The sequence below is a fragment of the Garra rufa genome, chromosome 13 (assembly GCF_049309525.1).
Source record: "Garra rufa chromosome 13, GarRuf1.0, whole genome shotgun sequence".
In the NCBI taxonomy this organism is placed as follows: domain Eukaryota; kingdom Metazoa; phylum Chordata; class Actinopteri; order Cypriniformes; family Cyprinidae; genus Garra; species Garra rufa.
This window is the reverse complement of record NC_133373.1, coordinates 35,235,363-35,256,423: the sequence shown is the minus strand read 5'-3', so window position 1 is coordinate 35,256,423 and position 21,061 is coordinate 35,235,363.

Genomic DNA, 21,061 nt, shown 5'->3' with positions numbered 1-21,061 from the left:
GTATTTGATTGCTAGCCTGTGTGCTTTTTTATTCTCATGCCACCAAAGGGAATTATGGGTAATGTAGTTGTGTAACAAGCCTGTCAGCTCATTAACCAACTAAATAGCTAATATTGCTTTTCTTCATCAACAGAAAGCATGCAAACTACAGTATGCTGTCAGAATTTACAAATACAACCTAATGTAAACAAAGCCACTTCTGTAATGAATCTCAAATTAACAAAATCCAAATCAGAAAGTTGTGGCATGGTGTAAGCTAGCAACTATGCTGGCATGCTTTAAACCCCAACATTAAACACCATATGGCACTGTGCAAAACATGTGTGCTTGCCTGAGATTGAAGAAGGTTCCTGTGAATGCTCCTTTTGTCTCAGTGACACTTTGATCCATCTTTTGCCAACTCGGACCACCTTAATTAAAGACAAGGGTCAAAACATGGTCACATGCCCGTTCCTCACAGAGTTTGGATCCAGCTCCTCTTTTCTGCTTCTTTATACATGGTCCACAGAGGCTTTAGTCCTCACAAGACATAATGATGGTTTTCTAGCAACAGACCAAAACAGTGTTATAAAGCTGGGCAGACCAGAGGTACGCTCTTGCATGTTGAGAGAGTCTCCAGTGGAGGGCCGGAGAACAGTTAGTGCATTTCTGCGTGGACGAAGGCCTGAGCTTAGCAACAGCTTTGTCCTCTGCAGAAAATCTACCAGTAAGAAACTTTTTCATGAATTAAACGTGGAACACAAGGTGCTAGAAATATCCGAACATTATTTACTGATGCCGTGTTACGTAACCTTGGACAAAAAGGCACTCTAATGAAGTTGAAATCCTGCCAGGGGCTCTGGAAAAACAATAACAGAAGGCAAAGACCCTGAAAAATCAGTTTACCTTTGTAATATCACATTGGACAGATAAACAGGACACCTAGACATTAAAATATACATTGTCTGGAACATATTTTGTATGTGATATTGTTTTTATACCACAGATCTGAAAATAATATATTACATAATATTTATATAATATATTTTTGAGAGAAAAACATCAACTGTGGACCATCTGTGCAGCCTCAGTAGTGGAAGTCAATATCAATCTACTTCATATAATCATCAAATAAATGCACAAAAAAATGCTCTTTTTGTTGTTGAGGCATGCAAACCTACCCTCTGGTTTCATCGTGTAGTCCTTCCTTTTTGAATGTGGCAGCTTTGATGTTTGTCACGCAGGGTTATTTTGCTGTTATTAAATTTGTGAGGAATCCCTGCATGGTCCTCGACAGGAAATTAAAAAACAGGTACCCACAGGAATCTATGGGCTCAAAGAATTGTGTAGAACATGGCAACTTCATGGAAGAACAACAGAATGGATCATGCATTGATGAGCTTTTCTGTCACGGTTAAAGACAATAATACTGTTTTCCTGTCATGTAACATGATTTACTTGAGTGTTCAGGAAAACATTTATGAATTCAGTGGCCCCCCAGCGAAAATGCCTTTTTTATTACAAATATAATAGGCCATACTGTGCCTAAATGCAAGCTACTTGTATACAACAGATTTACAAACAAGATGTTATGTCAAGCAATATCATACTCTTGCCTTTGTACTGAATAAAATATGTGTTCCAGACAAAGTATAACCTGGAATTCACTCACCTTGTTGACAATAACCACTGGAACAGAGCAGAAGTCTGACATTGATAAGTGGAGTCAGATTGTTCTTGAATGAGAAGCGTTGACGTCATTTCCAGAATGGTGGTACCTAAAGTGACATGGAGACCAAAAGAAAAAAAAAGTTGTCAGAAAAAACAATTTGTTACAATCTAAAAAATGCTGGGTTGTTTTAATCCAACTTTGGGTCAAATATGGACTAACCCAGCTGTTGGTTTAAATTTTTACATTAAATTTATAACCCAAATTTGGGTTAGACTATATTTGACCCAAAGTTGGGGTTATAAAGTTTATATAAAAGTTTATATAATAAAATAAAATTATATATTAAAAATATAGCTGCATGCAGCGATTACCGGGATTCAAGCACTTTAAAGCATTAAGCATATATGAAAAAAGACATTTAGTAAGTGTGTAACCACCTAAATCATTTATTTAAAAAATATTTTTTGGCAAATCCAGGTAATTTACCACAGAAATATTGTTTTTTAGCTGTGGTCCGATCTCCTTAAAACATTGCATGCTTGTTTAGAATCACCTGTCATATGTGCTCAGCAGGTTTTGTGAAGTTTTGAGTTTTTCTTTAGGCTTTATAGGATTTTGGGTAAATTTGGACAGGCTCTTTTTCTAAACGAACCCGTTTATTGCTTCCCAAAGGGTAAACTTCAGCATTATTTTGATAATTATTGACCTAGAAAGTCCAGAAAATTATACTGCAGTGTTTTATTTCCCAAATGAGCTTAAAAAACTAAGGACTAGTTGCAAAAGTAGAGGGTTTTCTTTACATCTTCTCAATCATTTAGCATACGATTTGATTGACAGCAGTGGTTCTAGAGGCAAAGTTGTCCAGAATGAGGAGTTCTATCATATGATACAAATATCATGTATATGCAAAAATAATGTGCAATGTACAGTTGTTTACCCTCTTGAAAATGCACTATCGACCCTCAGTGGCCGATTTCTTTAAAATTTCTCACAGACCTTTGGGGGTCGTGAGTCGAATAGGCCCACCAAGTTTTGTTCCAATTGGCCTCCGTTAACCTTGTCTAATAGGTGCCCATACTTCATCGGCCAATAGCAGGTATGTTTTTTGGAGATACGCAAATGTCCTTACAGACTCTTGTGGCACTTTGGGCCACGACCGTGCATAGCGATTTTCATTTTAAGGGGACAAATAGTTGTGTAGTTATAGCCATTATTATGGTTATTATGGTTTTTCCCTCTTACAGTGCCACCAAATGGCCAAGCTTCACAATTTTTTTCCTATGACCATTCCGTTCAGGAGGCATTTTACTAAAAGTACTAAAACATTTTAGCATCCCTTTGTGACGGTGAGTCGAATGTTTGATTTTTTTGATAATTATTTATATTCACTCTCAAGAGAATCTTTCTGCACTGATTTGGTTCCGATCAAGCAAAAAACCTTGGACAAGTTCGCAAAAGTAGGTTTTTCAAAAAATGTAAAAATACCGGACAAATTTGCCTGCGACTGACGGTTTAGGAGTTATGAATGATTTTGTACTTTTGATTGCTGTAGCGCCCCTGTGAGGTTGATTGGGGTGAGCCTTGGTGACATTGTAAGTGGTGCAAGTACTACCATCCCTCCAAGTTTAAAGTCTCTACGACTTACAGTTTGGTCTGCACGATCAGTTTCACATGGAGATTGCTGATCCTTGGCCATTCTAACAATTACAATAGGTTTCACAGGGGCGTAGATTTAGGGTGGACGGAGGGGATGTGTCCCCACCAATATCCTCCGACCATTGAAATGTCCCCACCAATAATTTAATCCACTTAAAAAAAAAAAAAAATCACGCTGTCAACATTAACCTAGACACGCAGAAAGGTATAAATCACGTTCTCTCCTTGAGTCCTCCCGCCCCCAAAACACATATGAACATTCTGATTGGCTGTGCCTTAACATTACACTATTCCTTAATGTAACTTAATGAATTGAATTTCGAGTGGATTAATATCAATCGAAGCATTGCTAGTATTAATGTAAAGTGATTTTGCATTTTGCAGCATATTAAAAAAACATGCATTCCGTGGACGGAGTCGGGGGGTGGGGGGATAAGGGGGTGGAGTCATAGGTCCCCACCAATGTCCAGAGCAAATCTACGCCCTTGAGGTTTCAGCACTATATGCGCTTGAACCCCTGATTATAAAATTGTTAAGACTGGTTACAATCTTAGGAAAATGAGAAGTCTGAAAATGCTGACAGCATCACAATAAAATCAGAATTTGTAAAGGCCTATTAATGAGTTTATAAAAATGTAAATGGTAAATTATTATATACAGTGTTAGGAAGGTCACTTTGGAAATATAATAGGTTACAGATTACAAGTTACCCTATTTGATATATAATAAGTAGTTTAACTTTTTCAATTACTTTTTTAAAGTAATATAACTACTTACATTTGATTACTTTTTGATAACCAGACAGCTTTGCAGTAGTACTCAACACTGATTACTGTCAGACTTCCAAAATCCCTTATCACTTGAATTAGCTGGTTTTAGCTGTTTGTTTGTTTTTTTCAGTAAGGAATTGTTAAGATTTTCATAAGTAACTAATTTAATTACATTTTGTCTCAGTAACTGTAACAGATTATGGTTTTCATTCATTCATTTTGTAATTAAATTACATAACGCCCCAACACTGATTATATGTTACCTTATTTTTCACTATTCAGAGAGCAAATGCAGTCATTTTGTGTTCACCAATTTCTGCTGTATTGGTTGTTTTGTGGTCTTTGTGGCCTAAAATACAGTATTAAATGGAGATTCCATTGCTACTTTACTATTTGCCACTACATTATTTTGCTTATATTTTGCTTACTTAGTTTGCATTAGGTTGTCAAAATATTAGGACAGGATTACGGATTTGTTAAATATTTGGTGGAAGCAGCTAAAGTAGCCATAAAGTCTCTGAAACTCACAATCCTCATCTCCAAGCATGCATCATTGATCAAAATTTGATAGTGTCTTCTATTAGTCTCGCCTCTCATCTCCTGCAAAAAAATACACACATTCATTCAGCACACAAAGATCTTATGTAGGGCAGATGGGTAGAACATGTGTTTGTGCCTTCTTATGTGGTATAAAAGCGATGTGCCGAAGTCCACAATAAAGCACTGGAGCAGTTTGTCCCAACACATGGTAACCTGTCACAATAAAACTGATAAAAGAAGGACCTCTGCTGGAAGCTCCACATTTTTGTCCACATCTTGACAGACCTTTACAACAAGGAAACAGGGAGTTGCTTCAGGAAATTCTTAAGATGGACATCACAAATAACGTGTGACAAATGGAAAACACGTGACACTGTCTATCGTGATGTTTGTGAGATCTCACATTTTACTTTGTGCCAGTTCTAACTTAACTGTTCTCATATGAGATCAAAACGTTAGCTCTACACGACAAGTTTTGGAAATCAAGTGACTTGCAGTAACAGCTTAGTTCAATTTGAGAGCAGATGATATTTTGCATAGTGATGTCTAGCATATGAATGTTAGAACAACCTGTGTCTTCAACTTTTGAATGAGTCCTAAATGCCGTTTTAGGCCCCATTTGTCCCTCTGGCTATTGCAGGGTGATGTTTTACTGTTCAAATTGTTCAAGGCCTCTAAACACTACGGAGGAGCCAGATGTGTGTGTTTCTGAGTGACAATCGTCTAACAGTGCTGTTTTAGTTTTCATTAATTTGCAGAGCTGTTTTGTCTCGGTTCTGCGCATAAGCTATTTCGCTTTTGTCAGCAGTTTGGTTAATACAAGCGATGTGCGAGAGTGGTAGAAATGTGAACCTTCAGAGGGAAATATAGTCAAAGCTGCGACTGTATTTAAGCAAAACGTCCTTGATTATAATCTCAAGGCATCTAAATTGCACAAGGAGACAATTCCCTCTCTGAACGCAGACTAAAATTACACCTTTGTCAACAGGCACAACAGTGAGGAGGGCTAGAGTCTTATGCCATTGTCCAAAACATCACTTTACAGTGTAGACATGTCATTGGGATGCAATGAAAACGTGGAATTTAGTGTGGTCCCACACAACCATGTGTGGGGTTTCTCCGCCGTTCGAAATTGCAAGTTAAATATGTTTTGTCCTCTAAGGATGCAGCCAGTGCATAATTAACATTCCCTGGCTGTTTACAGTTGATTATTTAACTCAGTGGTTTTCCCTGGGAGCTGGTGATTATGCTGCTGCTCGACTACTAATAAAGAAATCCCTTTGAAACTCAAGCCTCATATCAGAAAGATTTGGTGGAGAGGAACCAGTTATTAAGACGGAGCCCAAAAAAATTCAGCACCATCTTCACATTCAGCTTAGTGAAGTGACGCTAAACGGATAATTGGCACAGTAAGACAAGGTGAAAAAGATGTTCTCCTATATCAAGTAGGTTTTCAAAAGCTCATCAGGAGTTCAGTGTCAGTTATGGCAAAGTGAAGGAGGACAAACATAAACCTATAAGATGAAATGGTAGAGGATAGAACGAGAGAATGATAGATAGACATTAGAACGATAGATGGAACGATATAGATAGAAATGTTGGCCCCCTTCCTGATTTTTTATTTTTTTGCATGTTTGTCACACTTTAATGTCTCAGATCATCAAACTAATTTAAATATTAATCAAAGATAACGCAAGTAAACAAAACATGCAGTTTTTGAATGAAGTTTTTTTATTATAAAGGGAAAACAAAATCCAAACCCACATGGCCCTGTGTGAAAAAGTGTTCGCCCCCTAAACTTAATAACTGGTTGGGCCACCCTTAGCAGCAACAACTGCAATCAAGCGTTTGCGATAACTTGCAATGAGTCTGTTACAGCGCTGTGCAGGAATTTTGGCCCACTCATCTTGGCAGAATTGTTGTAATTCAGCCACACTGGAGGGTTTTCGAGCATAAACCGCCTTTTTAAGGTCATGCCACAGCATCTTAATAGGATTCAGGTCAGGACTTTGACTAGGCCACTTCAAAGTCTTCATTTTGTTTTTCTTCAGCCATTCAGAGGTGGATTTGCTGGTGTGTTTTGGATCATTGTCCTGCTGCAGAACCCAAGTTCGCTTCAGCTTGAGGTCATGAACAGATGGCCGTACATTGTCCTTCAGGATTTTTTGGTAGACAGCAGAATTCATGGTTCCATTTATCACAGCAAGTCTTCCAGGTCCAGAAGCAGCAAAACAGCCCCAGACCATCACACTACCACCACCATATTTTACTGTTGGTATGATGTTCTTTTTCTGAAATGCTGTGTTACTTTTACGCCAGATGTAATGGGACACACACCTTCCAAAAAGTTCAACTTTTGTCTCGTCAGTCCACAGAGTATTTTCCCAATAGTCTTGGGGATCATCAAGATGTGTTCTGGCAAAACTGAGATGAGCCTTTATGTTCTTTTTGCTCAGCAGCGGTTTTCGTCTTGGAACTCTGCCATGCAGGCCATTTTTGCCCAGTCTCTTTCTTATGGTGGAGTCATGAACACTGACCTTAACTGAGGCAAGAGAGGCCTGCAGTTCTTTAGATGTTGTTGTGGGGTCTTTTGTGATTCTTGGATGAGTCATCGCTGCGCTCTTGGGGTAATTTTGGTCGGCCGGCCACTCCTGGGAAGGTTCAACACTGTTCCATGTTTTCGCCATTTGTGGATAATGGCTCTCAATGTGGTTCGCTGGAGTCCCAAAGCATTAGAATAACTTTATAACCTTTTCCAGACTGATAGATCTCAATTACTTACTTTCTTATTTGTTCCTGAATTTCTTTGGATCTCAACATAATGTGTAGCTTTTGAGGATCTTTTGGTCTACTTCACTTTGTCAGGCAGCTCCTATTTAAGTGATTTCCTGACTGAGAACGATAGATCGATAGATAGAGCGACAGAAAGAATTATAGGTAGATATAACGATAGATACAACGATAGGTAGATAGAACGATAGAACGATAGATAGATAGAACGATAGATAGAACGATAGATAGAACGATAGATAGATAGATAGATAGATAGATAGATAGATAGATAGATAGATAGATAGATAGATAGATAGATAGATAGAGCCTCCCAACACTATCTGGCCTCACATAAAGACTGAAGTGGTTGAAGTGTCTATATGTCAAAACATTATCACATCCAGATACAGAAATCCTGAGCTGGACAGCTTGTAGTCTCATGTTTGCTCTCCCCACAGTCTTGCCACATGAGTATACAGGCTTGCTTGCCAGTGTTTACAATTCGATAAGTGCACACAAGTTAAAGGCTTGTGCGCATATCTGCTTGTTGGTATAAAACAAGCAAACCACACACAAAACTAAACAGGCACATATGCTACTTTTTGCCAGGAACATGCAATTACTTGTAGTTTTCAGATCCAAGCACTTCCTTTTTTACACATTTTCTTTTCCTCTTTGAGAATCCCATTTGGAGGAATAACCACATGTTGCACTGGAAGTGTCTCAAATGTGGTGACGGGAACACAGCGGATGAACCATTAAAATTCCTCTGGGATCGTATGGTTGTTATACACGAAAGCCATAAGGATCAGTATCAGTTTTCTTTAAGAGATACAGTACGTGTTGAGTGCACTTCTGAACTGTGAGTCTGTGAGTCAGAAACCGGCGTAACAAGCAATCCATGGCCAATTTCTATTTTGTTATTTTTATTAGTCACCATTCATATTTGTAATCGGTCATACAAATATTTATTAAAGTTTTTAAAAAGAAAATATTCAGCAAGGATGCATTAAAGCAGTGGTTCTCAATCCTGGTCCTGGGGGACCCCTGCTCCCCTGGTGAAAAAAACAGCTAAAACCAGCCTAGGCTGGTTGGCTGGTTTTAGCTGGTCAACCAGCCTGGTTTTAGCTGGTCATAGCTGGGAGGCAGGCTGGTTTTAGAGGGGTTTTGGCCATTTTTCCAGCCTGGCCAGGCTGGTCAGGCTGGTCTTAGCTGGTCAGGCTGGGAAACCACCAGCTAAAACCAGCCTGACCAGCCTGGCCAGGCTGGGAGACCAGCTAAAACCAGCCATTTCCAGCTTAAACCAGCTAAGACCAGCCAACCAGCCTAGGCTGGTTTTAGCTGGTTTTTTCAGCAGGGTCTGCACATTTTGCATGTCTCCCTTATCTAACACACCTGATTGAGATCATCAGCTCATTAGGAGAGAGATCCATGAACTGAACTAACAAGCTGAAGATCTCACAGGTGTGTTAAATCAGAGAGAGAGAGATGCAAAATGTGCAGAGCAGGGGTCCTCCAGGACCAGGATTGAGAACCACTGCATTAAAGTGATCAAAAGTGACAGCAAAGACAGTTATAATGTTTTATAAAGTGCGTGTAAAAATAAGAAAGAGACAAACAAACAAGAAAAAAATGCTGCCCTACAAGTTGATCCTAACAAAGTGAAATTTAAATAACTGAGAAAGACAGTATTTTGTTGAATGTGGTCATATCATTACTCATCAAATACCACAAAAACAAAAGAGGGGAAATGAGAGGAGGTTTTATTCGTAGCCAATGCAGTGACAGAAAAAAAGGTTTCCCATTGTTGTGAAGCCACATAGGGACAACTCTTGAAATAACAAGCTCAAAATAGACAAGATCATATCTCTCAAGACCATCGGTTCTCACTTCAAATATGTAAAGGATTAGCTTTGACCCCTTTGTAAGGATGTTTAAAAAACGAATCACAATTATTTGACGTGCATCAATGACATTTCAAAGCGTCAACAAGTTCACAGAACAAGGTTGTTATTAACACAAGCTTGGGTTCAGATGCCATGGAATCAAAGCCATTTATGTGAAATCACACTTGGAGAACAGACATGGTTTATTTTTGCCATCTGGCAAACACAGCGCTTTTGATACGACCAACAAAGTAAAAATGCAGCAGGACTGATGGAAGCCATAGCTCACATTGAGTTCATCATGGATTATACAATTTCCCATTTATGGTGGATGAAAGACTTGCATGTGACAAATGTACCTCCAGACCTTACTCCTTGTTTCTTACATGTGTTAATTTAATCCAAAAAATGTAATCTCTCAGTCCATTTCATTAACTTCAGCTGTTCTTTAACCTCGCCCACAGTCTCTTGACTGACTACCTAATGCATAAACGAATGTTATCCTAAAAGTACAGTTCACCCAAAAATATCATTATTTACTCAGCCTCATGTCATTCCAAACCCATAAGAAATTCGGCTTTCTGAGCAGCTGACACGTTCAAGACCAGAAGAAATTGTTGAATCAAGGCTTTTTCTCGTAGCTTCATAACATTACGGTTGAAACACTGATGTCAAATGGACTATTTTATTGATGTCCTCACTACCTTTCTGGGCCTTAAACATGTCAGTTGCATTGCTGTGTATGCAGGGCCAGAAAGCTCTTGGATTTCATCAAAAATATCTTAATTTGTGTTCCAATGATGATGAAGGTCTTATGGGTTTGGAATGACATGAGGGTGATGAATTATTGACAGAATTTTCATTCTTGAGTGAACTATCCCTTTAAACGTATAGTTCAACTGAAAATGAAAATTTTCTGAAAATGTATTCACACTGTGGCCATCTAAGATGTAGATGAGTTTTTGATGAAATTTTGCATTACATCATTTGCCCTCCAGTGGATTCACTATAGTAAATGGGTGCCGTCAAAATGTCCATAATCCGTAATAATGCTTCCACCACTGAAAAAGTCCATCCCCTATTGTCCTCTTAAATCAAACACTAGCAATATTATACATAGAGGATTCGTATTTTTGGCTGGAAGCATTGGTCTAAAGTTTGAAATGACTTAACGATGGATTTTTTTTATTACAAACACGCAGCTTTCACTTCACACTTGGACTGAAGTCGTGTGGATTGCTTGTGGATTATTGTGATGTTTTTATCAGCTGTTTGGACATCATTGTAACGGCACCCATTCAACGGTGAACAAGATAATTGTTTCCAAATCTGGACCAATGAAGTAACAAACTCATCTACACTGCCATTCAAAAGTTTGGGATCAGTAAGATTTTTAAAGAAGTCTTTTCTGCTCATCATGGCTGCATTTATTCCATTAAAAATACAGAAAAAACAGTAATATTGTGAAATATTATTTCAATTTAAAATAGTGGTTTTCTACTTTAATATACTTTAAAATAGAATTTATTCCTTATTAATGATTAATTTTTACTTTCTTTGTTGTTGTTGTTTTGTTTTTTGGAACCTGTGATAACTTTTCAGGATTCTTTGATTAATAAAACATTAAAAAGAACAGCATTTATTTAAAATAGAATTCTTTTGTAACAATATACACTACCGTTCAAAGTTTGGGGTCAGCAAATGTTTTCTTTCTTTCTTTCTTTGAAAGAAATGTATATTTTTATTCAACAAGGATGTGTTAAATTCATAGAAAGTGAGAGTAAAGGCCTACATTGTTAAGATTTCTATTTGGAATAAATGCTGTTCTTTTTAATGTTTTATTCATCAAACAATCCTGAAAAAAGTATCACAGGTTTCAAAAAAAAAAAAAGGCAACACAACCGTTTTCCAACATTGCTAATAAATCAGTATATTAGAATTTAGATTTAGATTTCTAAATGATTGTGTGACACTCAAGACTGAAGTAATGGCTGATGAAAAATCAGTTTTGCATCACAGAAATAAATTATATTTTAAAGTATATTAAAATAGAAAACCACTATTTTAAATTGCAATAATATTACCTTATACCTTTCTGTATTTTTGATCAAATAAATGCAAGTTTGATGAGCATAAGAGTTTTCTTTAAAAAAACATTAAAAATCTTACTGATCCCAAACTTTTAAACAGCATTGTACATATTAGATGACCTGAAGGTAAGTACATTTTCAGCATATTTAGATTTTTTGTTAAACTACTCCTTTAAAGCCAATCAGAATCAAGTATTCCAGAGAGCTGAAACTATTTCATACTCCTAAAAGGCACGTGGTTGGCCACTTTATATGTCAGTCAGGCGATCGCTTCCTATTTAAGTGGGTCGTTCTTGGAGAGAAAAAGCTGCAAAGGACCATGCAGACATCTGGCTAAGAATAGTTCTTCGATTTATCATTATAAGTAGGTCATTGATTCAAGCTTTTCAGGGGATTACCAGTTAAACATATTACACGCATTTCTAATTTGCCAGAAGTCATCTAATACAGATCATGATGAGAGACAGTAAATAAGAAGAATGAATGACTACTTCAATTTCAGCACACAACCATGGCAGTAAACACTCGCTACCTAATACCACATGCTTTGAAATTCTTGACACCCTGTGATTTGTATAAGCGGCTGGCTCCAAAGCACATATCTTTGAATTTGGGACCAATTTTCTCTTCGTTTAAAAAAGAGCATTGTTTAACATCAGCAGGCTCTTCTGACAAATACCAGATAATTGTCAAGCATTTTTCAAATTTCTCTAAAAGGGCAAAAACAAGTCATCAAGTCAGGGTGAATCATAGCTATTGACTCATAACCTCCACTTCAGCATGATGTGGGCTGGAGGTTAAGCGTGTTGAACGTTTAAGTATCTTCACAAGGGGAAACATGGGAAAGAACGTTGAGAGATTAGAGCACACAGCGTGTTCGCTTCTTAAATCTCAGCGCACCAGAGATCGAGGTCATGCTCGGCAGAGAAACACTCAGGATAAGCTGATAACACAGGGAGCAGCTATTGGATAAGACCACCTGTGAGTTTATACAGGATATCAGAAGGATATGCTGATGTGTCACTATAAACAGTATGAGCTCATTTGTATTTCCAATTGTTCTGGTGCAATGGAGAAGGCATGGTAATTATTGACATTACTGAATTACTTTAATTACAGCTCTCTGTAATACTTGATTCTGATTGGTCAATTGCATCATTCTGCGGTCAGATATTTTTGTATAATGATGATAAACTGTATAATTTTCCTACAAACCAGCTGTGCTGGTTTAATGTCTCTTGTATCACCCTGCAGCCTCTTTCTACTTGGACAATGAAATGATTTCAGCTAAAATCAGCATTTCATGCCCACTCATTTATTTATTTATTAAGAAATAACCACAATTAGGAATAGTTTATTTTTTCCGTTATTGGCTTTCAAGCTGCAAAAAAGCTAAAAACAGCATATATTTCTTAAATTAGCCTTCTGAAGCCATTTAATCAGGGTCATTATCGTTAACTAAAACTAACAAAACCACAAAATCATTACTTGGAAATAACATTTAATGAAACTGAATATTAAAAATATATGTTTTATTTCAGCTAGTTGCCAAGCCAACATTTCTCATTTTCATTATTATTTTTTTTTTTCATAAAAAAACACCGTAAAATACACTCTTAAAAATAAAGGTGCTTTTTCACAGCGATGCCATAAAAGAACCATTTTTGGTTCCACAAAGAACCATTCAGTCAACCATCTCTTTCTTGAAGAACCTTTTTTCTCCAAAAAGAACCTTTTGTGAACCAGAAAGGTTCTTCAGATGTTAAAGGTTCTTTATGAAACCATTTAGACAAAAAGGTTCCTCTATGGCATCATGAAGCACTTTATTTTTAAGAGTATACCTAAAACTTTAGCTAATAATGCAAACAAAAAATATAAATAAAAGACAATCTTTAAAACTATAATAGTAAATCAATGCTATACTAAAATAACACTGAATGTAATAGCTTTAAACATTACATTTAAGTCAGTGCTTACTAATAATCTTATATAAAAAGTGCATTCCCTGAAACTTTCCTTTCTGGTTTATTCCTTTCACGGTCAGATGAATGTTTAATTTTGGCAAGAAGAGGAAGTACTGAATTAAAAGGGTGTCTTTAGGCATCTAAATTTTATTAGGTCTTACTTTATATGTCCACTATGTCAAACAAAGAGGGTAATTAAACGGTCAACAGTAGTCAGAGTTACAACAAAATTATGGCAGAAGAAAAGCTGATGAGCTCAAGGCTATGTTATGAAAAGGCCTCTGTAATCACACAAAGAGCAAACACAGAACAACTTCAGCTGTATCCGACTGTCACACTTTTTCAAAGATAATAGCAAGCAGCTACAAAGCAGATAATGACAGGACAAAGAATATTGTTATTATAATATCCATATCTAATTCTTGCAGACTCACCTGCGAGGCTGCGACAGAACAAAAACGAGTATGAGAAATTAAAGACTAACTGGGAACATCAACATCATTTTGAAACAGCCTTAACAATAATTCCTGATTTCGGCTTTTGTCTAATTTGTGTCATTGTTTGACACAATGAAACTATTCTGATGACATCTATTCAAAAGGTAGATCTATTGTACTTGTTTATTGTAGAGGCAGTTACCTGAGCTATAGTGCCATGAGAAAATCAAGGGGGAAAATGCTGGGTGATGGCACTATAAAAACATGTACATTACCAAACCTTTCAGTACTGACAATCGTAAGCAATGAAAACATTTGTGATATTGCTTGCAACAATTAAAAAAGGGTCAGAATACACAGTAACTTTTGAATCGCTGCAGAAATATGCATTTTGCTGCCAAATAAAACTGCATCTACGAGCATGGGCCATGCTAACTAGCCAAACCTTGACTTCACTTTAAAACAGCCACACACACACAAATGTATTATTTATTTAATTTTTGTGAAAAAGCAATAGAACATTAATTGTTAACAGAACATTAATTACTTATTAATTTATAGATTAATTAACAAAAAATACGAGTTATATATATATATATATATAGTCAAACCAAAAATTATTCAGAGACCAGATATAATTTTTTATATTTTTTTACTAGTGGGTGCAGGACACAATAGTTCATTTATGAAACAAAGTAAACTGTAACATATTATACCCAGAAATTCTTCATGCAGTGAACTACCAGTAATTTATACAAATTTGGGACCAAAAATTATTCAGACACTTTGACCTGACCATGTTTTGCCTTAGTGTTTTTTCTTTAATTGTGATTGCAACCTTTTTACACCACAGACTGAAAGAAATTAAGCAATGCTTGGTAATTGGTCAACAAAGTATTGATAGTTGTGTAAATATTGTCATACATAATAATCCACTTTGTTCTGACGTGCAACTCTGTTTGACGTGCAACTCTGAGTTCTTATCATATTACCATTTTTGAAACTATAGCAAATAAACTGTAATAATGTGAGATATATATTTCTCACATTATTACAGTTAAATTAATTTTAAGTTAAATTGTGCAAATTGTAGTCTGCTACATGATGAATACTGTAGTTAGTAATGTAATCTAGATTACTCATTTTAGGTAATGTAATCTGACTATTTTCAGAGTACTTTTTATCAAACGCACTACATTGATATTAAAAAAAGGAAATAAAGAAAATAATATATTCCACTTTTTAATGTCAGCATCATAAAATCCTTTAAACATTACATTAGTGAGTTGATTGAAAGTGAAATGTGAGTTTAAAAAAAAAACTAATAACTAATTGAATCATACAATTGTAAAATAAAACCAATTTAAACAGTCGAACATTAAAATATAAATATTTTATTTGTTTATCTGCAAGTCAGTGTAACCATTAACCGACATCAAAGAACTGTAAACATCTGAATGAGTTGTTAAATTACTGAAATATTAACTTCCTCAGTGATATTTCAAGTAAGTATTTTATATTTAAGGGGTTACAAAAACGTTTAGGAATTCCTGCATTTAACGCACATTAATATTGAAACCAAGGACACAACCAAAGATTTCCAGGTTGAAAAAATGTTTCTCCAGACTTCCAAAATCAATAAATTATGAATTATTTACTGCCATTTAGGGATGCACCGGGTGTTCAGCAACTAGCAAAACAGCAAAAATAGCTATTTCGGTAATCAGCCGAATAAGCGAAAAGGCCGATTATACCGAACAATGATGTGACGCGATCAAATAGAGGTGGTAGTGTGGAAGCATTTAAAACTGTCTGAGAAAGACGCAACAGTTACAAGCACAGACGGCGAGAGACTGTTTAGTATCTTCGATGAGAAGTGAACGGGCCGGTTGTTGCTGGTTACTGTATGATGACTGAAATCGCGAAATGGCCTTAAACCATTAGTAAATAAACTACAGAACATTATGTTGTCTAATACACGCACAAATTGTATTTATTCTGACAGCTCTGCACAAGCTCATTAGCCAGGGTTCAAAGACCAAAGCACAAGGAAAATCTGCACTGAAACAGCATAATGGGAAATCATTCATAAATCTGCTCCTGTCAGCAAAAAGTATTACTGAGGCAAAGGACTTCTTGCGGGTTTCCACCAAAATAAAAGTCAACATTCATAAATTGTCTCCTTAGAATTATAAGGTTCTATCTGACATTTTTGTCAAAATCGAGTTTGTCAACTTTAAAGCTCAATATCTTAAAAGTGCTCAGAATGCAGATAGAACCTTATAATTCTAAGGTGACGAAACGTTAGTATTGTAATTTGACTGTTGTTCTGTAAAATAAAATAAAAAAGTAACACAAAAAAAGTGATAACAATTATTACAACAGCTCTATTAATACATTTATTATAAAATTCTACTTTGCTCAGCAAGGCTGCATTTATTTGTACATTGAAAACACATGCCTGATTCAAGAAGGGGGTCTTAAAAATGGCCAAAGAATATTATTTTACTAACTTGTTAATTTTAAGTTAAATTGTGCTTTGTTGGTAGGCTATAATGTCTACTAGAATTTAAAAAATGTTCAGTAAATATTTTTAAATTGTTGTTTTGTAATTGATTGATGCAAGACAAAACTGTAAAAAGCAAAAATTGGCCATTTAATTTATGCAATAGTGAAAACAAATGGCAAAATACATGGGGGAAAAACGCAAAAAAACGTGTTCGGTAGTCTGCCTTCTGCCTTCGGCCCAGTGTGTAATTTTGTTCGGCTTCGGCCAAGAATTTTCATTTTGGTGCATTCCTACTGCCATTGTGTGAATAACATGTAATAAAAAGTTACTGTAATCTGATTACAAGCATTTAAAATGTAATATACACTAAGAAATGTTTTTTTTTTTTTTTTTTTTTTTTGGAATCTGATTACGTAATCCAGATTATATGTAATCAGTTACTACCCAGCACCGTATACACACACATGTATTATTTCTTTCATTTCAGCTAATTTAGCATCATAACACTAATAATGATATGGATGGCCCCAAAAGACAAAAACAGAAAACAAGAAAATTAATTGTTCACTAGAACAGATACTGAGTCTGAATGGGTTAACAAATCTAAAGGTCTGGTGTTAAAAACTGGCTGGTTTTATACCTTCATGTTCAGCAGTGGCTGTATTTCTTCTAAACCTAGAGGACACCCAAGTCGATGCCTCTAAAATGGTCACACTCCGTATCATATGCCAAAACAAGTCGTGGACCACGGGGGATAGAGTTGGATGTCAAATAGCCTGTATTAAAAACAGCTTTGCTTAGAAAGTAAATCCAGACAGTGGGTGGAGGACCAGACTTGCCCAGAGCAAGTGGCTGGAGCTTAACAACTCATTCCTGAACGAAAAGCATAAAACCTTCAAAAGCTTGAAAAACTTGTGTAGTTCTTCATGCTGAATATGATAAGGTAAACTCCAAAAGACGGTTAAGACGTTAGCGAGGTGACTGTACACATTCGCACACTAACCAGCCCCTGCCAGCTGAAATTATATCTACCGTCCAAAAACGCAATTTGAAGATCAAACAGACAGCTATTTAGTTTATTTCCATTTTAGGCTCCAGATTGTTGAATTCCTTTCTCAGTGGAACTGTTGTAGCTACAATAAACGTCATACAATGTAATTGCTAGATTAACAACAGCAAAGCAATCCGTTTTTCGTTTCTAAGGCAATTAAAACTAAGGCAGCAAGGATGTGATTATTCGAGCAGAAGTTCTGCATTAACTTCCAAGAGCAATCCACAATTTTCTACATGTTGCTGTCTCATCAGTATTGCACTTCTTTCATACTCTTGCAATATTGTCTGTCCTTACTCTTTTGTAACAGTAAGATGCAATCTATTTTGCCCCTTGTGGTAGATGCTGTAATTACACACTGTACCAAGCAAAAAACATCTTTTTCAAATGATTCCTATTTAAAAATGCTATGTATTGCGACCAAATGTAAATTTCAAATTTAAAAAAAAATTCTCAAAATTGGATGTAAAGGCAAAAAAAAAAATATATATATATATATATATATAAACATTATATTATATTTTCTTTCTGAAAGGCATGAGAATATAGGTGATATAATACAAATTAGTTTTTTTTTTTTTTTCAAAATCAAAATATAAAAAACTTTTAAAGGGTTTTACGCTGTTGATGACCATTAAAACGCATCAGCACAGTCTTGTGAAAAGGGTCCATAAATATGAAACCAACAACACACCCAAAGTGTTCTCAAGACTTCCAAAATGAATAATTTATGAATTATTTACTGCCATTATGTTAATAACATGTAATCATGTAATTCATTAAAAAGTAACTGTAATCAGATTACAAAATGTAATATATATTGTAAATGTAACATACAGCTGTAATCACACACTTTACCAAGTAAAAAAAAAAAATCTTTCTCTAATGATTCCTATTCAAAAATGCTACATATTGCGACAAAAATAAATAAATAAATGAATAAATTATCCTAAAAAAATGCTACCACATTATGTTGAGATCCAAAGAAATTCAGGAACAAATGAGAAAGAAAGTATTTAAGATCTATCAGTCTGGAAAAGGTTATAAAGCCATTTCTAAAGCTTTGGGACTCCAGCGAACCACAGTGAGAGCCATTATCCACAAATGGCAAAAACACTGGGCAAAAATGGCCTGCATGGCAGAGTTCCAAGACGAAAACTGCTGCTGAGCAAAAAGAACATAGAGGTTCGTCTCAGTTTTGCCAGAACACATCTTGATGATCCCCAAGACTTTTGGGAAAATACTCTGTGGACTGACGAGACAAAAGTTGAACTTTTTGGAAGGTGTGTGTCCCATTACATCTGGCGTAAAAGTAACACAGCATTTCAGAAAAAGAACATCATACCAACAGTAAAATATGGTGGTGGTAGTGTGATGGTCTGGGGCTGTTTTGCTGCTTCTGGACCTGGAAGACTTGCTGTGATAAATCCACCATGAATTTTGCTGTCTACCAAAAAATCCTGAAGGACAATGTCTGGCCATCTGTTCGTGACCTCAAGCTGAAGCGAACTTGGGTTCTGCAGCAGGACAATGATCCAAAACACACCAGCAAAACCACCTCTGAATGGCTGAGGAAAAACAAAATGAAGACTTTGGAGTGGCCTAGTCAAAGTCCTGACCTGAATCCTATTGAGATTCTGTGGCATGACATTAAAAAGGCGGTTTATGCTCGAAAACCCTCCAATGTGGCTGAATTACAACAATTCTGCCAAGATGAGTGGGCCAAAATTCCTGCACAGCGCTGTAACAGACTCATTGCAAGTTATCGCAAACACTTGATTGCAGTTGTTGCTGCTAAGGGTGGCCCAACCAGTTATTAAGTTTAGGGGGCAAACACTTTTTCACACAGGGCCATGTGGGTTTGGATTTTGTTTTCCCTTCATAATAAAAAAAACTTCATTCAAAAACTGCATGTTGTGTTTACTTGTGTTATCTTTGATTAATATTTAAATTTGTTTGATGATCTAAAACATTAAAGTGTGACAATCATACAAAAAATTAAAAATCAGACGGGGGCCAACACTTTTTCACACCATTGTATACTGCGTTAATGTCCCACACTGTGGGGGACAAAAATAAAAAATATACTCATTAATCATTATTTTTGTTTTGTTTTCCAGTACAAATATCAACATCAAGATACATTTACTTAACAGGCAAACTGACTTAAAATATGTTTTCTGAAAAATGTATTAAAATTAAGTTTGAGTTTATAATCTCATTTTAACCAAAACCTTCATAATAACTTAATTTTAATAATTTATTCATCAATATCCTATGTAATTTTGATTCTCAAGTATGTACTTGGTTTAAGGCGGCTTAGATATTTGCCCTGGAAAGCAAGACAAAAATGCCAAGTAAGAATGAATGGGGATCAATGAATTACTATCCTATCTTATTACGTGCGGTATTATTAACTGGATTTTCTGAAAGGCATGAGAAGTCTGAACCCTCCGAAATCTCACACCCTCAGGCGGATCGTTTTAAATTGTAATTCCCATGTAAAGTCATTCTCAGCACACACAGCTCGTCGAACCTCCTGGTTTGCGGTCTGCCAGGGATATTTTAGTGGTTACAACTTGTACACAGTTGGCTGTTCCTCTGTATTTACAGCCTCTGTGTTTATGGGGAAGTGCTGAATATGCATATGAGACACGACGGGAGCCTTAAACCTGGCATCATCAAATACCTCCCTCTGAATTCACTCTTTGTACCAGGTCTTTCAATGAAGAGGGATTCACATTACTTCACCATAATCAAAATGAGAAACACCTGGCAAGGTAAAGCCTCATAACGTGCTCTCGATGGTAGTTAGCACTCCATCTGTCCACCATTTAGGCCTAGTGAGCTGCCTCATTGCCTTCTAAGGCAGCGTCCTAAACATAGGTAGCTTGATGCAACGCATTATGGAATTGTCTTCTCTGCAAAGAATGCATGTAATCCTGCTTTAGTAGTAGTTTGAAACAAATATCACATACTGTCTAAATTGATGCTTTTTTTGAATAAGTAATTACTTAGCAAAAGTATGTTGTCTAGTATGAATGAGTGTAGTACGAAAGTAATCCGGATGTACTGTTTCATCACTTCCCACTTCAGAATCACACTAGAAATAGTAGGTTATCTACGACTTTTTACTATATAGTTGGGAAGTATGTTATTTCAGATGCAGCCAAGGTATTTTAGAAGCCAACTAAATTAATATGTCTACATTTTGGAACTGCTTTTGCATCAGGAATGCATGCATTATGCTTTAAAATGCTTCTCTTGCATGCAGCTCACTAGATTTTGAAACAAAGATTTAGTTTATCTCAACAAATAGCCTTTAAATTGTAATACCTGTGATGAGATCCTAATTTCTGCTCACAATGGAATTCCACTTGGGTCATGTGAAACTCCAGAACATGGGCAATCACATCCCTGTGGCCTAATGACACAGCGCTAAGCATTTTCTGAGCAATAAAGCAGAAAAAATGTTAATACTGAAGCATATAAACGTACATGCCAGGTGGTTCTGAGAGCTTGGCTGCATTATTTATCTCTTTACTTTTATGACACTTGGCATGCCATGATGCAAACCCCCGATGGAGTGAAAACAGAATACATGCTGACTAAATTGCTTCATTGCTTCATTATCATGGAGGTGAATCAGGAAAGAAATTTTGAGAAAAGTGAAGTTGTTTAAATGGAAACCAGGACTGTCAGGCATACAAATTGTAAAAGTTTAGAGATTTCAAA